Source organism: Crinia signifera, chromosome 6, assembly GCF_055691185.1.
Source record: "Crinia signifera chromosome 6, ASM5569118v1, whole genome shotgun sequence".
Classification (NCBI taxonomy): domain Eukaryota; kingdom Metazoa; phylum Chordata; class Amphibia; order Anura; family Myobatrachidae; genus Crinia; species Crinia signifera.
In genome coordinates this window covers 196775238-196794046 of record NC_139222.1, presented here as the reverse complement: position 1 = coordinate 196794046, position 18809 = coordinate 196775238, and the positions used below count along the sequence as shown (strand labels likewise).

The 18809-nt window shown below is 43.8% G+C and overlaps 1 long non-coding RNA gene across 1 annotated transcript in view; it reads right to left on the bottom strand.

The window, feature by feature from the left end:
• Positions 1-18266, bottom strand: part of LOC146007181 (uncharacterized) — a 36767-nt gene extending 18501 nt beyond the window's left edge. The window contains exon 1 of the long non-coding RNA XR_014444268.1: positions 18012-18266. This is a non-coding gene — a long non-coding RNA (uncharacterized LOC146007181). The remainder of the gene's footprint in view (positions 1-18011) is intronic.
• Between the last annotated feature and the right edge of the window lie 543 nt (positions 18267-18809).

Here is an 18809-nt window from a genome sequence, read left to right as displayed (position 1 = left end):
CAGGGCCGGGCAACGGCTGGCATAGTGTTCAGCAGCGCTGTCTGGCACAGGGGGACACAATGGAGGTTTTTTTAGGTAGCGCTCCCCCTGAAAAACTCGCCCAGTGGGGAGCTCTACCTAAAAAAAACACCACTGAAGGGGTTAAATCTCCAGATACAGTATCAGTAAATTAAAATGTTGATCCCCACAGAAGGAAATCATCATTATTACTGCCACAAACGTCAGACTTCAACGCTTTTACGTAGAGTGGTCTGCTTTTCATTCTCTTGGAATTTTATAAAAATAGGAAACTTAACCCCTTCATGACAGAGCCAGTTTGTGCCTTCATGACAGAGCCCTTTTTTTCAAATCTGACATGTCTCACTTAAGTGGGGATAACTTTTTTTTGCTTTTACTTATCCCAGTGATTTTGAGATTGTTTTCTCGTGACACATTGTACTTCAAGTTAGTGGTAAATTTTGGTCGATACAGTCTGTGTTTTTTTGTGAAAAATACCAAAATGTCGTGAAAAAATGGAAAATTTAGCAATTTGCAAAATGTCACATTTTCTGCTTGTGAGACAAATAAACATACCACTCAAAATAGTTAATAACTAACAAAGACCATATGTCTACTTTATGTTGCAATCATTATTTCAACCTCCTTTTCATTTTTTTGGACACTAGGAGGCTTCAAATATGAATAGCAAATTCTCAAATTTTCAAGAAAATTTCAAACACTGATTTTTTTAGGGACCAGGTCAGTTATGATGTGACTTTGAGTGACTTGTATGTGAGACACCCCCATAAATGATGCCATTTCAAAAACTGCACCCCTCACAGTATTCAAAACAGCATTTTGGAAGTTTGTTAACCCTTTAGGTGTTTCACAGGAATTAAAAGAAAGTGTAGGTGAAATTTCAAAATTTCATTTTTTTTGCAGATTTGCAATTTTAATACATTTTTCTAAGGAACACAGTAGATTTTACTAGAGAAATGTGACTAAAAATTGATTCCCCCAATTCTTTGGTTTTCATAAATATCCTATATGTGGCCCTAGTGTGCACGGTGACCAAACCACCGGCTTCATAATAGAAGGAGCACCTACTTGATTTTGGAGCCTCCTTTTTATGAGATTATTTTTTAGGCACCATGTAGGTTTCTAGGCACCATAAGATGCTAAAAGTTAGGAACCCCCCCACAAGTGACCCCATTTTGCAAACTACACCCTTCAGGGAATTCATCTAGGGGTATAGTGTACATTTCAAACCCCCAGGGGTTTCACCAATTGTGGTACAACTGGGCAGTGAAAATGAAAAAAATTAATTTTTCATTTTCACAGCTCAGTTGTATCAAAATTGGTGAAACCCCTGGGGGTTTGAAATGTACACTATACCCCTTGATGAATTCCCTGAAGGGTGTAGTTTGCAAAATGGGGTCACTTGTGGGGGGGTTCCACTGTATGGGTGCTTCGGGGGTCATTCAACCAGAATCTGTGCTGCAAAATCCAAATATCACTCCTTCCCTTCTGAGTCCTGCCATGCACCCAACTGGTATTTTTTGGTCACATGTGAGGCATTGCCGTACTCGGGAGAAATTGGGGCACAGATTTTGGGGTGCTTTGTCTCCTTCATTCCTTGTGAAAATGAAAAATTTTGAGCCAGAACTGCATTTTTCTGTAAAAAAATGTAATTCTGGCTGCCGGGTGGGAGGTGCCGGGTAGTTCTGGCTGCCGGGTGGGAGGGGGGGGGGGCTGGCGATCGGTGGTGATCGGTGCTGTACTTAACAGCACCGATCACCACCGATCACTGTGTTACCGAGCGGCTTAGCCGCCGGTAACACAGAAAACGCTGCAATTGGCTGTTCACATTTGAACAGCCAATTGCAGCGATCGCCGCGAGGGGGATGTCTGCTGTCAGGGACAGCAGACATCTCCAAACTGTCACCGCGTCTATAGACGCGGTGACAGTTTAAAACCATGACGTATATATACGTCTTCGGTCGGGAAGTACCTCCCGACCATGACGTATATATACGTCATATGTCGGGAATATCTTTATATATATATATATATATATATATATATATATATATATATATATATATATGTGTGTGTGTATGTGTATGTATATATATATATATATATATATATATACACATATATATATATATATATATATATACACACACACACACACACACATATATATATATATATATATGTGTGTGTATATATATATACATATATATATATATATATATATATATATATATATATATATTCAGTACTAATATTTAATTTTACTATATTTTACTATTTGTGCAGCTTGATGCTGCTGCTGCTGCTGCGGGGGGGAGGGGGGAGCAGGGCAGCGCTGCTGCGCTGAGCTGCCTGCTGCCGGGGGAGCCGGGGGAGCTGCTGCTGCTGCCGGGTGAGTGCCCGGCGGGTGCGAGGGGGGGGCTGCACATCGGTGGTGATCGGTGCTGTACTTGACAGCACCGATCACCACCGATCCCTGTGTTACCGAGCGGCTTAGCCGCCGGTAACACAGGAAACGCTGTGAATGGCTGTTCAGATTTGAACAGCCAATCACAGCGATCGCCGACCGGGGGAGGCATCCCTGCCCCCCCCGGGCGGCGAGGGGGGATGTCTGCTGTCGGGGACAGCAGACATCGTCCCTCTGTCACTGCGTCTCTAGACGCAGTGACAGTTTGAAGTCATGACGTATATATACGTCATGTGTCGGGAAGTACTTCCAGACCATGACGTATATATACGTCAAATGTCGTGAAGGGGTTAAAGAAAGCAGAGTTACAGATATGTCGCCATACATCTTTGTTGTCGTAGTGACCAGGGCCGTCTTAACAGCCGCGAAGGCCCCTGGGAAAAACAATTCAATGGACCCCCGCAACCTGCCCTCTCCCTTCCAGCTGTGCTGCTGCTTACCCAGCTCAACCTGCTGGGGGCCAGACATGTACATATAGCACATGTACAGCCCCTGCCACAAGTAACCAGCACTGGTAACCAGGCTTGGAGCTGCTGCTCCCACTTCAGGAGGTCACACACAACAGTCCGATGGCAGTGGGGAGGATGAGAGGCACCATAGCGGAGATGAGGGGGCAGCACTGATGTAGCAAAAGTGCCGGCAATAACAGAGAGCCACACGGGTCACCGTTACCTGGTTGCTGCTGTCCACTGTGGGACTGAGTATTGTACTCCACACATACAGGTGCCGAGACTGCTGTCACCTTCACTCAAAGAGCGAGCTTCTCCCCTCACATGGGGCACACTGACTGCTTACACACAGAGCGCACTGTCACTCAAAGTGTGACAACACTTGGGGAGCGCAAGGGGACAAACAGCCTGCGGGACGGGCTGTGGGGACAGTTGCACAAACGAAATGGGCTCCCGGAATCCTGGGGTCCCTGGGCACCAACTGAGGGTGTTGTCAGCCACCACAGATGGATTTGGCCAGCCATTACAAAGAACATGCAAAAGCATGGCCCCTATATAAAGGAGGGCAGGTGGGCTAATCTTGGTTAATTTATTTCTATAGAAACAAATTGAATTGTTTATCCACATTTCTGCTCTATACATAGAGGTGCAGGTGGGCCTTTATTGTGGCCCTCCGGGGATTTCCCATGTACACCTGTGGGCCAGGAGGAAAAACCATCAGGCGCCATATGTACACAAATATCAATTTAAATATCCACTTGTAAGGTGCAATTGGCACCAGTTATCACAGGTCACTGGTCACCTTTGGGTAAAGGTCCTCAAAAACACGTTTCGCCGCGCTCAGGGCGTTTTTTTCAATTCAGAATTTAAAAAGCCGCCCTGAGCGCGTCGAAATGCGTTTTTGAGGACCTTAACCCAAAGGGGACCGGTGACCTGTGATAACTTGTGCCAATTGCACCTTACAAGTGGATATCCACTGATTGCTGGGCTCGGCGCAGGTGAAACGGACAGCGCTGTAACCTACACCTTTCCCACGCTACTGGAGAGCCGGCAGCCCAAGCGACCGTGACCGCTACTCGCAGCCTGCACGTTGTGTCTCGCTTACAGGCGTCAGACCACCGCTCTACCGAGCACCCTCCTTCTCTGACTTAGCCCGCTGGACGGATCAAGATTCGGAGCGGAGAGGATAGCGGTACCCACTCAACTACCAGCAATTTGGCGCTTAACACCAGCACTAACAAACCCACAGATTATCGCCGGTCATGGGTAAGACTGCTCTACTAAAGGGCCCTATCTATAAAGGACTTATCAGCAAAGTGTCACCTCTGCTTTTTCCCAAATCACCATCTGAGAAGCATTTAAATGAACTTACCTACTGCCCCATTTAAGTGACAATTACTAGGAGATTTACAACTATAGTAGTGGTGCATTTATGGATTATGCAGCTGTCCTTATTTGATAAGAATCTGTGCAGAGCACGCTGCACAGTCAAAATCACTACTGGTCAATTTGTGTACACATGTTTGTTTTTTTTTTAACATATCCATTGTTTTGTTTTTATATATATTAATTGCATGAATGGTATTATTTATTGATTATTATAATTAAATTGATATTAGTGTACATACGGCGCCTGATGGGTTTTCCTCCTGTATCTGCAATTTACTGAGGACGGTATTCCTCTACCATAGGGCAGCCATTTGTACACTGCACACAACAGATGTCCCTAGCGCTCATATTTTGTTACACCTGTGGGCCAGTCTGGCCCTGACAGTCACCTAATCATACTTGCTGATCCCCCTCATATGGCTTAGAGGCTCTGTAAAATTGGGAGATGCTCTCCCAGAGCCTGCTGACACCCACCCCTAGACTCCTACTTACCAGAAAATGTAATCAGCCCGGCCAGCCAATGACTTGGTTTGCACAGAATTGCATCATTTTGGATCTACCCACTGCTTCACAATGCCAGTAATTTCAGTACTGTTTAACAAGGACATGGTCAAATTGATGCAATTATACCATCACGCCATCCGCCACACCCACATTCCTTCAACAAGTCTCCAACTACTGTGAGCCAACCTGACTACTCTCGCCCAGTGGAGGCAGCCTGGAAGTCAGCAAGTAGGCCTATATTTTAATTAGAGCCTGTGATGTTAGTGTATTAGAATGCTTAATATTTGTAGACACTCCCTTACTGATATCTGTAAGCCTGAATCTTCAGTGATGGTCTCTTGGTCCAAGAGAATGCTGGGAAGTGGGTGTTCCTGAGGCAGTGTGTCTGGAGTTGGATGGAATAAAACAGCACAGCAGTGAACTCACATGTCTCTGTGTCCTTATGACTGGATTTACAAACATATAAACAAAAAAAGGTGTCAGAGGAAGTTTAACTTGGACTGCTACCGTGTTTCCCCGATAATTAGACCTACCCCGAAAATAAGGCCTACCCCGAACATTTGTCCAAAATAAGCCCTCCCCCGAAATTAAGACCTATGAAATTTCCCATTAAATTTACTTAAAGCCATTAAAATCTACCCCCACTCACCCCCGCTCAGCTGCGCTCCTCTATGTTGTACTCTGAGCACAGAAGCGGCTACTTCTCCCATTCCCAGGGATGCATTGCGGTAGGCGCGGCGTGACGTCACACCGCGCACATCACTCGGTTGGCTGCTGAACAGCACGGAGCGCTGTAGCATCGAGGGACAAGTCAATAAACGGTAAACATGACCTCTCTATAACGGAAGTTTGGGGGCATAAATAAAAGGAATGGGGAATGTGGGGGCATGTTTGAAAGGAGGACTGGGGAATGTTTTCAAGGAGAATTGGGGCATGTTTACGCAAGGGGAACTGGGGCATGTGGAAGATGGAGGACTGTGGGCATATTTAAGATATTCAATGTCTATTAAAATAAGCCCTCCCCCGAAAATAAGACCTATGGTCTTTTTTGTTGGTAAAAAAAAAATAAGACAGTGTCTTATTATCGGGGAAACACGGTAGTACTCTCAGAGTGTGAAAGATCCTGCAGCAGTCTGTAAGGCTGTGATACTCAGTGTCTGCAAAGCCTGCTGTGTGCTATATGAGTAACCATGGATAAACTGGCTCCTCCAACCGGCATGCTGATGTCTGGCAACTTTTATGAGAACTGGAAAAGATTTAAGCAAAGGTTTAATATATATCTTGCTGCATGTGGAGCTGATACAGAGGCTGACAAAACAAAGGCATCCATTTTTCTCTATGTGATAGGAGAGGATGTGCTGGACATTTATAATAGTTTTCAGTTTTATGAGGGGCAGAATATGGTGCTATCTTCTATAATGCAAAAGATTGAAGATTACTTTGTGCCAAGGAAAAATGTGACATATGAAAGATATAAGTTTTTCACATGTGATCAGAAGTCTGGAGATGGATTTGATCAGCATGTTAGAGCTGGAATCGCTCAGTAAAACCTGTGAGTTTGGTGATTTAAAGGATTCACTGATTAGAGATCGTATTGTCTGTGGAATACCTGATAATGGACTCAGAGAGAGAGACTGCTGAGAGAGCAAGACCTAACACTAGACAAGGCAGTGACTATGTGCAGATCTGCAGAAATAACTAGATTTCAAGTCAAAAAGTTACACAAGGAAGCTGATGGTGCCATACATGTAGTGCAGAAAACAGAGCCAAGCAAACCTGCATTCTCAAGAATGAAGCAGTCTAAGCTACAGTCTAATAAGGAAATGCTCACAATCCTAAAATGTGCCCTGCTTATGGTAAAACCTGCATGAAATGTGGTAGACTTAATCACTTTGCCAAATGCTGTAAAATAAAAAGTGAAACAACCAAAGTGCATGCTGTTAAACAAACAGAGGAGTTCTTTGTGGATTGCATTGAACTTTGCAGTGCAGATAAGACAGAATGGATTGTCCCTTTAACAGTGAACAAGATTGTCATTCCCTTTAAGCTTGATACTGGCTTGAAGGTGAATTTAATATCGCTTTCAGACTATTAGAGTAAAACCTAAAATTCATCCAGCCAAAGTGAAAGTTACAGGGTACACTGGGGAGGAAATTTCTGTGAAAGGTACATGCTCAGTGACACTGAAATATAAGGGACAACAGTTTAAAACATCTCTACTGATTGTGGATAAAAATGTGCCACTGATTTTAGGATTAAGTTCCTGTGAGAAACTAAGCTTGCTAAAGAAATTTTTTTTACGGTGACATCACAAGTAGAAGATGACTGCAAATCGATGATTACAAAATACAGAGACTTGTTTGAAGTTGCTTGTCTGGAGAGCATAAAATAAATATAGATACGCAAGTTTCTTCCGTGATACACCCCTGTAGAAAAGTGCTGTTTGCGCTGAGAGAAAAACTGAAACATGAGTTAAATCGCATGGAAGCCTTGGGTGTGATACAGGAAGTTGATGAGCTTACTGACTGGGAGGGCTCCTTAGTAATTGTTAAAAAGAAAAATGGACAACTCAGAATATGTCTAGACCCCAGAGATTTAAACAAAGATATTAAACAAGAACGTTTCAAACTGCCAACTAAAGATGAAATCATGTCGCAATTTGCGGGAGTAACATGGTTCAGTAAATTAGAAGGATCTTCAGGATTCTGGCAAATGAAGCTAGATGAGGCCAGCTCAAAGCTTTGTACATTTAATACACCAGAAGGTCGATAGAGATTTCTTCAACTACAATATGGAATTTTGTCTGCTCCAGACATATATTCACATGATTTTTGAACATATTCCAGGTGTTGAAATAATGATGGATGACATTATTGTCTGGGGATCTACAAAGGATGAGCATGATTCTAGATTGAGACAAGTAATGGAACTTGTCAAGAAAGTGAATCTAAAGCTAAACAAGGACAAATGTGAATTTGGCGTGAATACACTTACCTTTATGGGCGACATGGTCTCGGATCAAGGTGTAAAACCAGACCCAAGGAAAATATCAGCCATAGTGAACATGAAACGTCCTAACAACAAAAACGACGTCAGAAGATTCCTAGGAATGATCACTTACTTAGGAAAGTTTATTCTCAACTTTCTGAATGAACAAACTCTCTTAGATGGTTGTTGGACAAAGATAACGAGTGGATGTGGTCACATGAACAAGAAGAAAGTTGGCAAAACTTGAAACAGATCAGTACAGAGCAACCAGTGCTAAAATGCTTTGATCCTGCGAAAAGAATAAGAATTTCATCAGATGCTTCGCAATTTGACCTAGGCTCAGTGTTGTTACAAGAACATTAGGATAAATGGCAACCAGTAATCTATGCATCAATAGCACCAATAAGTGCTGAAACAAGGTATGCTCAGATAGAAAAAGAACTTCTAGCGATCACATATGCATGTGAACGATTTCATCAATTTGTGTATGGTCAAACATTTACAGTGGAAACTGACCACAAGCGATTGGTAGCTATCATGACTAAATCATTATATGACTGAAGAATACCCTTAATCTGACATGTATGATGATCCTGATAATGGTGAACAAACCACGATTCTAGAAAGGTCCAACATGGTTGATGAAACACAGACTGTGTATGAAAGACCCAAAAGGGAAATATGCAGACCTGAGAGACTCATTGAAACATGTTAGATGATGTTCTTAATATGACGTTGTTAATTGTTGCATTGAAGCGTACAGGGCTTATCTTTAAAGAAAAGAGGATCTGATGTTAATTTAGAATGCTTAATATTTGTAGACACTCCCTTACTAATATCTGTAAGCCTGAATCTTCGGTGATGGTCCCTAGGACCAGAGGAATGCTGGGAAGTGGGTGTTCCTGAGGCAGTGTGTCTGGAGTTGGATGGAATAAACAGCACAGCATTGAACTCACATGTCTCTGTGTCCTTATGACTGGATTTACGAACCTATGAACAGGGCCGGCGCCACCACTAGGCAGCTCTAGGCATTTGCCTAGGGCGTCGGCACCTGGAGGGCGGCAGTTCGCCCCTCACCCCCAGCGAACTGTGTAAAAAACTTGCGGCCCCGGCGTCCCTGTAGTGCTGCTGGAGCGGTCAGGGGTGTCCTTGCCGCAGGGGTACCTGCGGCGCCGCCATGTGTATAAAGCTGGCTGCGGCCGGCGGGGTCCCTGTAGTGAATAGAAAATAACTAGCGCTATGCGCGCGGCGGCGCGGGAAGCGCTAGTTATTTTCTATTCACTGCAGGGACCCAGCCGGCCGCAGCCAGCTTTATACACATGACGGCGCCGCAGGTACACATGACGGCGCCGCAGATACCCCTGCGGCACGGACACCCCTGACCGCTCCAGCAGCACTGCAGGGACGCCGGGGCCGCAAGTTTTTTCCACAGGTACCACCCCCCCTTCCCCCAGCACCGGGGCGCCCCCACCCCGACTCGCCTGGGGCGCTCCGGTGCCTTGCACCGGCCCTGCCTATGAACAAAACAGAGCCCAGATTGAAGGTTAATGTGTTACTTATTTTCATAAGCAAAAACTTGACTTACCTGTACAGGTACTCCTAAAGTAAAAGTGTTTTTTAGTTTCAAAACAGGCAATTACAATACTTGCATCCAGCACCTGCAGCTTTTACTATGCAGGATATGCACATTAACTGCAATGAAGCATGTATATTCAATTTGGGTCTTGCTGTACTGTACAGTACATGAATAATAACTCCATAGATACTGCTTACAAAATCTTACGATTTTGTATGGGAGAGTATGTTAATCTACAGATTTATTTGAAATATTCTATGTGACCTTCAGGTGAAGCCTACAAGATGATAAATATATTAGAAAGAAAAAATAGAGCATGAAGAACCAGCATCCTGGAGAGACACTGAATAACAGAGCACCTAGAGCTGAAAGTCAATTAAATGCACATTTATTACTCTAATCGCTTCCTGCTCTCTGGCTGAAAGTCAGAAGAATATGACTTGCAAACTAGGAAACAAGGTCTCCAGGTTTAATTCTTCCAGGATTGCTATGTAAGAACTTTAGATGGTACCGGAATCAAATAACCACCAAAATAAACTTCCTAAAGGGATAATCATTTGTTTGTACTAAAATCACTTTACAAAATGGCATTATATTGAAAACAGAGTAGTCATTTGGTTGAAAGGAAGCTATAAATAAATAACAATTCTATTTGTTAATGGGAGAAAAACCAACTTAAATTGACATTATGCTGATATTTTTTGATATGGGGCATTTTATAGCAGTCTTCCTGATCATTTCAAAAGGGCGTGCCAATAAAAGGATTGGTGCATGTGGTAGTTTCATAATGCAGTGTTCAAGTGGAATTTTCAATGTAATGTTCAAAATGGAACAAAACTCCAAATCCAAAATTTACTATTAGCAATCATAATTTATTAAAGTTACTTGCCTTTTGGCCGAGGTTATGCTAGCATCACAGCCGCTGTCAAAATGCGATAAACTAAATGGGCCACTCAAGATAATCTATATACTACACTATGGGGCTGTGGCAGAGGTTAGTACAATTCCGCTCAGTTTAATGAGGGCCTGTTCAGCTGAAAGTATTGCAGGCAATGCATATACAGATGGGTCTTGTCCCATCTTGGCAGGGGATGGCGCTGGCGTCGCCAGCCGCCATCCCCCGCCAGCGCCATGGCGATGGTGAGAAGGGGGCGCGCGCGTCCCCTTCCGACGGCGCTTCCATCCGTTCCCCCGGGTCCCCGCCGGCTTACCGGCGGTAACCCGGGGTCCCCGCCGCCTGCCCGCATCCCCCCCTAACCCCCCCTAACCCTGTCCGTCTCCCTGAGGCGGAGACGGATAGGGTTTCCGTCGCGCTGGCGACGGAGACTGAGACGCGCGTGCGCGTGAGACGCACGCGCGTCTCAGTGCATTCGCTGGCGTGGCTGCTGGCGGGTCGCCAGCGCAGACGCCATGGTGACCCGCCAGCAAGGATGGGACAAGACCCATCTGTACCTGTAAGTGAAAGAGTTTCCTGTTTCAGAAACATTTCTTGCACCAAGAGTAGTGCTGTGCCAGTGTGCACTGATTATTGATGACCAGGGCCGCCAAGAGAAATCCTGGGCCCCGGTACAACAACTTCCTGGGGCCCCCATGGACGGAGATCCCCGCACACTCTGCGGACCCGGTGTTACACCACTGCTTCCAAGGTGGATACACGTGCAAAAATTTACACTGTAATGTCTATTACACATGTCACACACCCATTACATATAGAAGTTAACATGCTCTACCAGGAGTTAACATGCTCTGCCAGGGGTTAACATTCTGTGCCAGGGATTAACCTGTCTGCCCTGATTTACATGCTCTGCCAGGGGTTAACATGCTCTGCCAGGCGTTACATGCTCTTTGCAAAGGATTTACACATACCCTCCAACATGGCCCATTTCATTAGGTACAAAATGCTCTGTTCCTGGACTTCCTTACCAGTGGCAATTACAGATGTGAGCCTGCAGCACAGTCCAATATTCAAAAAGGGTGGGTCACATATACTGCCACCCCAAGCATCACTGTCCTGGACACACTGGCAGTTGATGTGACACCCCTCTTTGAATTTTGGACTGTGCTGGAGTCCAACCTCTGTAACTACCACTGGCAGGGAAGTCCAGGAACAGAGCATTTTGTACCTAATGGAATGGGTCATGTTGGGGGTACTTGCCACCAAATAAAAAAAAAACCTGTGTGTCCAGACCAGGGCCCCCCTGACAGGCCTGGGCCCGGGTAAATTGTACCTGCTCCCCCCCTCTCTCGGCACCCCTGTTGATGACCGAAATAGTGCCAAGATTCTGCATGCTGCAGTCTGGTCACATAGATGCCTACAACTCTGCAATGTACAGTAGATGTAATTAGGGTCAACTATATATTTATATATTAATGTATTTATTTCCTACTGTAGGTAATGTTTTTTGTCCTTCTATATCCTCTATATCCTCCTTTTTTGAAAGGAGAAAAACAAAAAGTGGAATAATTAGACTGAAGACAGAGAGTGGAAGTTTTCTTGAGGGGGACAATGTAATAGCAGATAATATTATAATTATTTCTGCTCAGTATTCACTGCTGAAAGAGAGGGGAAGGGGCCACAGTTAAGTTGCAAGTATAGTCAGAAAACTGAGGGAGAGACAAGTACATTTACAGAGGAGAAAGTCCTCACAGAACTCTCAAAACTGAAAGTGGATAAATCAATGGGGCCAGATGGGATACATCCAAGGATACCAAAAGAGTTTAAAGGGGAGCTGGTAAAACCAATAACAGAATTATTCAACCAGTCACTAGCTACTGGAGTAATCCCAGAGGACTGGAAAACAGCGAATGTAGTCCCACTGCACAAAAGTGGAAGCAAGGAAGAGGTAAGCAACTATCGACCAGTGAGCCTTACATCAGTAGTAGGGAAATTGATGGAAACACTCTTAAAACAAAGAGTTGTAGAATATCTCAAAACCAGCAATTTACAGGATCCAAAACAGCATGGGTTTACTGAGGGAAGATCATGTCAAACAAATCTTATTGACTTTTTTGACTGGGTGACTAAAGTAATAGATCAAGGTGGGGCTGTAGATGTAGCTTATCTAGACTTTAGTAAAGCTTTTGACACTGTCCCACATCGCAGACTGTTAAATAAACTTGAAAGCTTGGGATTGGATTCTAAGATAGTTGAATGGATAAGAGCGTGGTTGCAGGACAGAAAACAGAGAGTTGTAGTAAACGGAGTACAGTCAAAGGAGGGAAAGGTTACAAGTGGAGTACCCCAGGGATCTGTACTTGGACCGGTGCTTTTTAATATCTTTATTGGTGATATTGCAAATGGAATTGAGGGTAAAATGTGCCTTTTTGCAGATGACACAAAGGTATGCAACAGGGTAGACACACCAGGAGGGGTAAAACAAATGATTGAGGATCTAGGTAGATTAGAGAAATGGTCAAGAGAATGGCAACTACAGTTTAATGCCAAAAAATGCAAAATCATGCACTTGGGTCTCAGAAATCCAAAGACTCAATATAGTATAAATGGCACTATAATGGAAACTACTGAGGAAGAAAGGGATCTAGGTGTCACTATTTCAGGGGACTTAAAAGCAGGTAGGCAATGTAACAAAGCAATGAAGAAGGCAAGTCAGATGCTTGGTTGCATAGGGAGAGGTATCAGCAGTAGAAAGAAGTAATAATGCCACTGTATAGGTCATTGGTACGACCTCACCTAGAGTATTGTGTTCAGTTCTGGAGGCCATATCTCCAGAAGGATATAAATACATTAGAGACTGTACAAAGAAGAGCAACTACAATAGTGCATGGCCTACATCACAAAACGTACCAGGAAAGACTAAAAGATCTTAATATGTATACTTTAGAGCAGAGAAGGGAAAGGGGGGACATGATAGAAACTTTCAAATATATCAAGGGTTTTAACAAGGTACAGGTGGGAGACATTCTTAACAGGAAGAGGAGCAACAGAACACGAGGACATGCACTGAAACTAGAGGGAGGAAGATTCAGGGGAAATGTGAGGAAGAATTTTTTCACAGAAAGAGTAGTAGATAAGTGGAATAGCCTACCATCAGAGGTGGTAGACGCAAATACAGTAGTACAATTTAAACATGCTTGGGATAAGCATATTGATATCCTTAAGCAGCCCACACACGCGCCGATGCCGGCGGTGCGATGCTGTACGATGGGATGCGCGCTCCCGCGGCACCTCATCGTACAGTACAAAAAGTATGTGCAGCACATACTTTTTGTACTAGCTTTTTCTAGCACAGCATCGCATCGCATCGCATGCACATCGTATGCACAAGGCATACGATGCGATGCTGTGTGTGCTAATTAAGCCCACAACGCACGCTGGAATCGGTGCGTGTGTGGGCTGCATTACAAAAAAATAAGGATCAAATATGGTTTGAGGTAACATGTTTAAAAAAAAGTGGCAGACTAGATGGGCCAAGTGGTTCTTATCTGCTGTCAAATTCTATGTTTCTATGTTTCTATATATTTTCATTAATCTCTATATATTTTATCCAGGTCACAGAGTGTTCCTTCAGGAGTGTAGCCCCGGACTAGTTCTGCAGAGGTCTACACCTACTGTATCCCTATGCTGTTTGCCCAAAAAAACCAGTCCACTCAGTAATGCAACTTACACATTATGCCACACAGTAATGCACCTTACATATATGCCACACATTATTACACCCCAAACTACCCCCTTCAAACCCCTGCACCCCTTGCAAAGAACTCACCCAGCCTGGATTTAAGGGCTGGGTGCAGGGAGTCAGTTAGTGCAGGCTCATTCTGCTGATATATCCACTAAGGTAAATGGGAAAATGAGCTGCTATGGCTGGATATGCGCAGCAACCTTCCTCCAGAAACAGCACACATTTTTTGATAATGGCCACCGCTGCCCCTACTGTCTCTGCTTTCTGCTCTGGTAATCCCGCTACTGTTGGCTCAGTTGTTGCCTTTCGTAAGATGAGAGCTCTGATCCCAATAAGCATCCTCGTAAGTTCCATGTCACCAGACTTGAAAGAGCTAGGGGAGGAATATGTGGCAAAAGGGGCAGTGTGCTACAAATAAACAGAAGTATTTAACTGGTAAGCCCAGGGAACATCACGTACTGTATGTGAGGCATAAAATGTTTATTTACTTCCTGCAGTTTAGCAGCCTTATTGACCAAATCAGAACAACTGTAAATGTCCTTTATTTAAAGGTAAAGCAGGGGTGTGGTTGGCCTTTCAATCTGGAAGGAGGAGAAGGAGTTTAGGGTATTTAAGGCTGCTCCTGGCCATTTGTCAGTATGACCAATGCCAGATAGTGGCCAGTATCTAGGCACTTTGGCCATTATTTTGGTTCACTCGCAGAGGCAAATTCCTTCTCAAATGGACAAAACCATGTGCACTGCATGTGGGGCAGCTGTAACATGTGCAGAAAGACTTACATTTGGGTGAGTTATTTTGTTTATTTTTACACTGCAATTTAGATCTAACTTTGATGTAAAACCCCACCCAAATCTAACTCTCTCTGCACATGTTACTTCTGCCCCACCTGCAGTTCACATGGTTTTGTCCATTTGAGAAGGAATTTTCCTCTGCGAATGAACCAAAATAAGGGCCTTTGTCTCTTTTTGAAAGTGTCAGGGCTGTGCACATCATATTAAACATATAAACATATAAACATAGAATTTGACGGCAGATAAGAACCATTTGGTCCATCTAGTCTGCCCGTTTTTTTATCTTTCAGGTCAGAGTTGCCGATTTATGTTTTTGCTGGTGGGTGCTCAAGCCTGCTGAAAGGCTCAACAAGCAACTACAGTGGCCCGGCATTGGGACTCTGGAGTTACGGCACGTGGGTGCTCATTAATTCCTGTGGGTGCTCGGGCCCTTGAGCAGCCACAGAATAGGCACCTATGTTTCAGGTAATCTCAACCTTTTTGATCCTTATTTCTTTGTAAGGATATTCATATGCCTATCCCAAGCATGCTTCAATTGTTCTACTGTCTTAACCTCTACCACCTCTGATGGAAGGCTATTCCACTTATCCACTACCCTTCTTCTAAAGGTACTGTTTTTGGTCATAAAAAATAAGTAAAACATTGGTGAATAACTTTGGAATCAGTGTGTAGTTCCACTACAAGACTACTTTACCAATATATAGAGTATATGCTGTGAGTTTATTGCATGCAATAATCACATTGTTATCTCATTTGCCCAAAGCCAAATGTGGTAAAATGCAATATTAATGCACAAAAAAAACAAAAACAGAAAAAATATCACAAACATTTCATGTAAATCTAGAAATTCAATAAGGTGGTAAAAGTCTGAAAATTCCAGGTCTGTTTTGTGAATATGAATACATCCTGCTTGAAAAAGCATAAACCTTTTCTACCACTTATTTAATATTCTTAATGAAAACTTTGTACCAAGTTATAACATGACATTAAATAAAATAAATCAGGCTCAACAAAAAAGATCCAACATACTGAAAGAATCCTTAATAAAACCTGCATTTTTAACTCTGCACTCAAAGGGCCAAATAACAAGATCTAGGCTTGTGTGAGCTGCAGCTAGAGGGGATGCTGGGGTATGTGCCAGGACAGAGGACACAGGGGCCTGAAAGGGGACACATAGAGCGAAACCACCATATAGGCAGGGCCATCTTTTCGTATGGGCTTAATGGGCACTTAGTTGAACCAGGGGCCCCAGGGATACCAGAATTTTGAAAATCGGCCCTGGGGAACTGGAGATATCCAACTTCAAAGCAGCAGTCCACATCCGACCTGTTAATTGCACTTCCCAGTCATATTTCTCAGGTTCTCTCTGACTATATTCCAAAAGCTGGGACTCTCCCCTTTCTGTCGACACTAGTGGCTTGTCTCTATTATGCCCAGAACCAGAGATATCAGCCTTCCAGCAGCTGGTCCCTGCTCCAGCTCCAAACGTCTGGTGTACAGTTTTATATATTTGTCAATGGATTGCTCTGGCTCCTGATCTCTGATGCACAAGTCCCCAGCACCTCCTGAAAGTTGGGACTCTAGGTTTTTATACTATTGAAGGCTAAGAAATCTATTTCCAGATAATGGCGATATCTGCAGTCAAACAAGCTGCCCATCCACCGGAAAATGACAAATATTAAGCCCACTCCATTATCCAACCCTCCTCTGCGTATAAAACACCCCCTACCTCCTTGGAAGTCATTTACAAGGGACCCTTCATTCAGCTCAGTGCCCCCTTCCACACGGTAGTGTTCTCCCTCCCAGCACCTGTGCAGTAAAGGAGTAATTAGCAGATGTTACTGCTCCAGGTCTTACATGTTGAGTGGAAGCTAGAGCACCCCCTGCCACCCATGGGACATCAAAGCTGCTGCTGATAGCACCCGACACCCCTAGGAGGGGAGAATGCATAAGGGCCCCAGTGCATTGCTTTGCCCAGGGGCCCACACTGCTGTTAAGACGGCCCTGCATATAGGTAAGCATTACCTATATGGTGGTTTCTTGCTAACTTCGGACATATATCCCTTCCAGCCCCTCGGCCTCTCCAGTCACATGTTCCCTCTGCCCCTCCTGTCCAGCCACATATTACATACTTCCAGGTGTGGTGTGCCATATTCAACTGATTTGACAAAAAAGTATGCGGCCCGCACATTTGACACGTCTGTTCTGAACAATGTAACCAGACCTTTAGCATCATAATTCAGAATCTTTGATTCCTTTTGTTTGAATACTGTATTTATTACTAGATGCTTAAAAGGAGTTTGTCAGAGATGATTGAAAATTTTTACTTAGTAAACTTATGAAATTGAACTTAGTCTTCTCTGTCTAATAAGCTTAAAAGAGTAACAAAAAAAATTAAACACATGTTTCCTTTTCTGATTTATGAAAAAATTAAAACAACTGGAGAATTTTCAATCTCTAAGATTAACTATTGTAAGTCAATACCTGTTACCATCAACATTTCAGACTCCATCATTAGTGGATTGCAACTTTCTTTTTGCTTGGCATTCTTCGCAGATCACATACAGTACGCAGTTTGTTACCTCGAAAGAGATGAATTGGTTATTACCTCACACCTTTCACATTTCAGAGCTGAAGTCTAAAGTGTCAAATTATTAAGTGTAAAAGTGTGACATTATTGATAGGTGTACAGCTTTGTATATGTACAGTGCCAGTGCTTAAAGTGGTCTGGTAGAGGTGGTGAAACTCACTCCCCATACCACCTATACCCACTCCCATTAGGACGGAGCGAGGGCTGGTGCTAGGGCTTTTAGCATCACCACATATTATTGCAGATTATACACATTATTACACCCAATTTTACCCCTTTTGCATATAAGGTCACACAAGTTTGCCTCTAACACACAGCATAGTGCTGCTTATACACATAATATCCGCCACAGATAATGCCCCAGTATTGCCACTTACCAAAAATGCCCCCAGTATTGCCACTTAAAAGTAATGCCCCTAAAAGTGTCCCTTATACACTTAATGCCACTTAGTACACAGTTCTGCCCCATTCTTGCCGACTTTAACACCAGCTCTGCAGCATATTGGCTATGGTGTGAGCGTTTAAACAAAGGCGTGTTACAAAAAAATAAATATAGAAAATAAATATTTAATGTTCAAGTTTTTAATGAAATCCATTACCTGATAATAGCAGTCTCTCCCATTCCGTGCCATCTCTTCCCTCTACATCCTCATATCAGGAGATGCAGACATATCTCCCACCACCAACAGAGGGACTGAAAGAGGTCGGACAGCCCAAATTAATCATTCCCTCTTTAGCTCTGCCCACATGCTACATCAATGACCTAGGCAGACACTTTGCCGGTCTGTGGGCAACCATAAAAACACCAGGAAGCTGCTCTGGGCCTCCTCCTATTCTTGCAGCATACCTCCTATACGGCCTCTCATCATCCATCCTTTCATCAGCAGCAACACAGCAAGTCACTCAAGCTGTGTGAGTGACTGACATGATGTTGTGGGCGGGAAGCTGAGGCGGAGCAGTGGAAGGCTGAATGCCACCTGAGCCAGCCTGCACATAATAAGGCTGCTGTTTGTCTGTGTGCATTCTGATTGTGGCACAGCATGTTGGGCGGATTGAGGCGGAAAGGTTCCACCTCCAATTACAACTGGCAGAACGATCTTCACCCAGTTCTGTCCCTCTTTAACCCCTGTACAGTACAAAATCCATAATCATATATCTTCAGAAACATGTAATCCCACCACAAAAACGAAAATGACCACCCCAGGTCTGGTCGCGGGAATGCGCTCCCGGGGATATGGTCGCTCAGCGACCATATCCCTGGCAATAATGGCTAAAATCGCACCGTGTGTATGGCTTTTCACCAGCAATTACAAAATAATTAAATGAACAAAGCAATATTAGAAATGGTTAAGCTTGCCTAAAATTTCCCTGTTGATTGAGTGATATAGCGATAGGGT